We start from the raw sequence: 5,620 nt of genomic DNA, 5'->3' as shown, positions 1-5,620 counted from the left end.
TGCTCTGTTCTGACGACTGCCCCCTGCTCCAAGTATAGGTTTCGCATTAGAACGATCAAGTGTTCTGGGATTCGCATTCTTCCCAGAGTCGGCCATAGTTTGCTATGATCCACACAGGCAAATGCCTTTGCATAGTCAATGAAATACAGATAGACATTCCTCTGGTATTCCCTGCTTTCGGCCAAGATCCATCTAACATCAGCTACAGTATCCCTAATACCACGACCCCTTCTAAACCCAGTGTGGGTAAAGAATTTTTAATAAAAGAATAAAGTCCTCTTCTTTGACTTTTGTGAACGTGATTCAAGGAAGCCTGGTGGTGCAGTGGCTGAAGGCTTGGCTGCTATTCAAAATGGTTGTTATTTGAATCTACCCAGTGACTGGAGGAAAGTTGTAGTAGGCCTCTCTCGTAAAGATCTTGGTTGTTTTTATGTGCTGTCAAGTTGGTGTCATCTCAAGTTGGGGCTGGTTTTCAATGACAGTAAATGGTTCTGGAGGAGATTGCTCCTTTTTCTCCTTTGGAACAGCTGGTGGATTTGAACCAGTTGCTTTTAGGTTGATAGTACAGCACATTACCACTAAGTCACCTGAATTCCCTAAAGGTGAAAGTCTGCAAAACCCTAAAAGGTCATTGTACTCTCTCCAGTGGGGTCATTATCAGTTAATATAAACTTGGTGGCACTGAAGAGATTGAGATTGTTAACAACTTTAGTCTGCTTGGCTCCATGGTCAATGCTCTTGGCACCAGTAGCCAGGAGATCAGAAAACTTATTGCGATGGGCAAGTCTGCTATTAGGGACCTCCCTGGGGCACTGAAGAGCTATGGTGTCACTCTGGAGACTAAGGTGCATCTGATACAGCCTGTGATCTTTGTAATCACTTGTTATGCATCGGAGAATTGGACAATGACTAAGGAGGACAGAAGGAGAATAGATGTCTTTGAGCTGTGGTGCTGGAGAAGAGTATTGAATGTACCCTGGACTGTCAAGAAAACAAACAGATTCATCCTGGAGAGGGTTAAACCAGGCTGCTCCTTGGATGCAAGGATTCTGGGGCTTCGTCTGACATACTTTGGACATGTTGTAAGGAGGGAGATGTCCTTGGAGAGGGACATCATGCTTGGGAGGGTGGAGGGGTGGCGCAGAAGGGGAAGACCCTCTATGATGTGGATTGATTCAGTGACTGGGGTAATCGGGATGGGTTTATCAGAGGCAGTGCAATTGGCACAGGATAGAGCAGGGTTTAGAGTTGTTGTACATAGATGGGGTCACTATGAGTCGCAAGCGACTTGACGGCACATAACAGCAACAACAACAATACAATATATCTTTTAGATAGAAATTTAAACTAAGCTTGTTGCTAATACTATATAATTATGAATTACCAAAAGAATAAATAATCATATTCTGGATAAAGTGCAACCAGGATGCTTCTTACAGGTGAGAATAATGAAAGTTTGTCTCCTACACACTGGGCATGTTGTCAGGAGGGGCCAGTTCATTGGACAAAGACATCATGTTAGGAAAGGTGGAGTGTCAGAGAAACAGAGGAGGACCCTTAATGAGACAAATTTACACAGTGATTGTTAACAGTTGGCTCAGGTTTATCAGAGAAATTGTAAGCATAGCACAGGATAGAGCAAAGATCTTAGCTATTGTTCGTAGTATCTTTACACTGTGTACCGTTATACCTAACAACAACAGCATGACTATTTTTACGGTAATTTTTTCTGCCATAATTTTAATAGAATTTTTACTTTTAAATACAGCCATCATTCATTACTCATGGTAGTTATTCTGGTCTATATAGAACCTGAACTATTTTGAGGTATGTTAGCATTAGTTGTTTTGTATTGGTACTGTCATGGAATACTTAATATTCTGTTGTTTTTGTTCAATTCCTTATTAACTTTTTCCTATGTCCTTAAAAATTATGTTGACATGCTTTTACTGCTATCGTTGCCATTGCATTCCTGACCATTTATCAGAAAATTATCCAAATTTTCACAATATGGTAATGTAACTGTTCATTCTCTTCTGCCAGTTATTAAAATACATCAAGACAGTTATTATTCATTAGTGACCAGCCTAGTGATTTGAAAGAGTGAGTTTGCATAAAGTGAAGAGGAAGTTCTGATTAAGGTTAGGTAATGCTTTATGTATGTGTATGTATTTGTTTAATTCATTCATTATTGCATCTTTTTCTTTCTTCTCTTTCTCCTCTCTCATTCTACTTTGCAATGAACCTCTTTTTCCAGATTGTTGTCAATTATATATTATATACTAATTATATATTGTTTCCAGATCGTTCTTCCCCTCATCTGTTTCCATGCAATGTTCATTATCTAGCCACCATTTTTCTAGTCTCTACTCACACCCTCATGTTAGTCCTATTTTATAACAATGGTGATAACAATATTTTTTCTTTTGTGACTGGGACATTTCACTCCACTGAATGTCTTCCAGGCTCACCCATGTTGTGTAATGTTTTTGTGAGTTCATTGTTTTTCAGTGTTATGTAGTATTTCATTGGATGAATGTGCTATAGTTTTTCTGTCCATTGGTTTGTTGATGGGCAATTGGATTGCTTCCATCTCTTTGGTGTTGTGAATAGCACAGCAGTAAACATGGGTGTGTGCATTCATCTATTTTTGCTTTGGCTCTGGTTCCTTTAGGCTATATTCCCGGTAGTAGGATTGCTGGGTCAAATGGTATTTCTATTTCCAGCTTTTTGAGAAAGGGCCAGAATGTCTTCCATAGTGATTGTACCATTTTACATTCCCACCAGCAATGATTAAGAATCTCCCTACAACTTCGCCAGCATTTGTTTCTTACTGGCCTGTTGAACTTTGCCTTTCTTGCTAGTGAGAGGATATTTCATAATTGTTTTGATTTACACTTCTCTGATAGCTAGGGATTTTGAACATTCCTTCATGTGTGTGTGTTTGCCACCTCAGTGTCTTTTCTTGGTGGTCTGTTAATATCTGTGTCCATTTTGTGATTAGGTTGTTTACCTTTTTCTTGTTGAGATGCTATAAATTTTAGATATGAACCCCTACCTTCTAGTTCCTTCTTCTCTTTGAAAACTAAAAGAAAAATTCTTCAATTGTTATACAATCCCTCCCCCGAAGTCTACTTCACTATGCAGCCTTAATTCTGGAGTCATGTCATGGCAATAATACCTAATCATGTATATCTTTTAAACATTCCTCTCTCTCATCTATTCCAATGAAGTATACATAATTTATTCCATTTTTCTCAGTCTCCCCCTTTTTACAGCAGTGGTACTATGCAGTATTTGTCCTTTTGTAACAGAGATATTTCATTCAGAATAATGTCCTCCAGGGTCATCCATTTTGAATAATATTGCATGAGTTCCTTGTTTTTCAGTGCAGCATAGTATTCCATTTTGTGACTATACCACAGTTTCTCTATCCATTCGTTTGTTGATGGGCATTTAGGTTATTTACAACCAACTCTTTGCTATTATGAACAAAACTCTGATAAATATGTGTGTGCATATATCTGCTTGGGTGGTGGTTATGGTTTCTTTAGGGTATATTCCAAGAAGTGGAATTGCTGGGTCAAATTTTGAGAAAGCGCCGTAGTGGCTGTAGCATTTTATACTCCCACCAATGGTGAATAAGGATTCCAGTTTCTCCACAACCTCACCAGCATTTGTTATTTGCTGTTCTGTTAAATTTTGCGATTCTTGCTGGGGTGACATTATATCTTGTAGTTGTTTTGATTTGCATCTCTCTTAGAGCTAGGGATTTTGAACATTTCTTCATGTTTTTGTTTGCCAACTGACTGTCTTCTTTGGTGAAGTATCTGTGCCCATTTGTCAGTTGATTTTTTTTACTTTTATCTTGTTGTGGTAATAAAGTATTTTATTCTAGATATAAGTCCCTTATCTGGCATGGCATTACAAAATATTTTTTCCCAGTCTGTGGCTTCCCTTTTTACTCTTTTGGAGAAGTTTTTGGATATGCATAGGGATTTAATTCTTAAAAGTTCCCATCCGTCTATTTTATCATCTCCTGGTTTTAGATTTTTGAGGATACTTGGAAGACTTTATGTTGTGGATTAGGACTGCTAGAATGCTTCTAAGCTTTTCTTTAATGAAGTTTATAGTCCTTGGTTTTAGTCCTAGTTCCATGATACACCTTAAGTTGGTTTTGTTTTTTTTTTTTTACACCAACTTTGTGCTTTTTATTGATGGGCGACCACGTTATTCCCCTAGGCATCACTATACTGTGTACAATTAGAGAGGCGGCATTATAGGAAGCAGACAGCAGAATTACACAGAGCAGATTGAGGAACTAACACTCAGTATTCTGCCCATGTTTTGTGACATGTACACAGAAGCGTGAATGCAACTTGAAATCTTTTAATGGCAATAGTTACAATCACCCATCTATGTATCCTAACATCTTAACTCCCAAGGATTTTCTTGGCATTGTGTATGGAAGCAGTTTCTCATTGCACAATTACTAAAATGCTTCCCCTTGCTAGGAACCAGCACCTTTATTACGTTTCTTTTCTGAGCAAAGAGTTATTTCCTTCTCCTCTGATAACTGGCTTCTATTTTTTTTTAAATCATTTATCAAAAACTTAGGATATGGGAGAAAAGTGTGATGAATTTAAAAATTCTTTTTCCGGGAAAGATAAAATTCCTTTGCACAAGTTTACAAGTGTCGTTGCTGGTGCAGGACTTACCATACTAAGCATTCAGACTGGAAATCAAACGAAAATCCTTTCCCCATCTCAGGAATCAGCATTATTTCAGAAACATGGGGTTTGTGAATTGTTCTCCCACCCCCCAAATCAAGTGAGTCTCTTTTCAACCAAATGATCTAGATCTGGAAGTTAAAAGTCAGCATGCACCATGTTGTGCACGAAGTCCAGCGTCTCCTTTAGTTCGAGCCCATTTTTGCAGAAGGGACAGAAGAAAGGGAGGGTAGGTGTCATGGCCACCACAGTGGCCTTGGGGCAGGGCCTGCAGCATAGAGGGGTGGAGTCAGCGTCAGGGACACCTACTTCAGCACAGGGCAGGGGCGGAGTCGGCGTCTGTGTGGAGTCAGCATGGGGCAGTGTGGGCATGGGGCGGAGTCGACATGGTGTGGCATGACGTGAGGGGAGGAGGGGCACCTGCGTGGGCACGGGCGACGTCATGGGCTACAGGAGGTCCATGCGGCGGTAGTAGAGGAGGTAGGCTGTGCGCTCTGCCGTGGGTTTCATCACCTGGTACTGGGTGATCACTTTGACTGTCTGGCCATTGATGCGGAGCCAGCCACTCAGGCTGATCTGAAAGACGTCTGTGGTGTAGTGGCCGCCAATGGCGCTGTTCCCCTGTTGTTGTTGTTATTGTTATGTGCCTTCGAGTCTTTTCCTACTCATAGCGACCCTATGCACAACAGCCCTAAACCCTGCTCTATCCTGGCCAACCACATTGCCTCTGACACACCCATCCCAATTACCCCAGTCACCGAATCAATCCATCTCATAGAGGGTCTTCCCCTCCTGCGCTGTCCCTCCACGTTCCCAAGCATGATGTCCCTCTCCAAGGACCCGTCCCTCCTGGTAACATGTCCAAAGTATGTCAGACGAAGCCCCAGAAT

At 40.7% G+C, this 5,620-nt stretch overlaps 1 protein-coding gene and 1 pseudogene across 2 annotated transcripts in view; one reads left to right on the top strand and one right to left on the bottom strand.

Moving 5' to 3' along the window:
* Window positions 1-5,620, top strand: part of RNGTT (RNA guanylyltransferase and 5'-phosphatase) — a 433,116-nt gene that overhangs the window by 227,941 nt on the left and 199,555 nt on the right. The window lies entirely within an intron of this gene.
* Window positions 5,178-5,620, bottom strand: part of LOC102846909 — a 4,604-nt pseudogene continuing 4,161 nt past the window's right edge.

This window comes from Elephantulus edwardii, unplaced genomic scaffold (genome assembly GCF_000299155.1).
Source record: "Elephantulus edwardii isolate Elephantulus edwardi_28Jun2011 unplaced genomic scaffold, EleEdw1.0 scaffold00363, whole genome shotgun sequence".
Lineage (NCBI taxonomy): Eukaryota > Metazoa > Chordata > Mammalia > Macroscelidea > Macroscelididae > Elephantulus > Elephantulus edwardii.
This window is presented reverse-complemented; position numbering and strand designations above follow the sequence as displayed.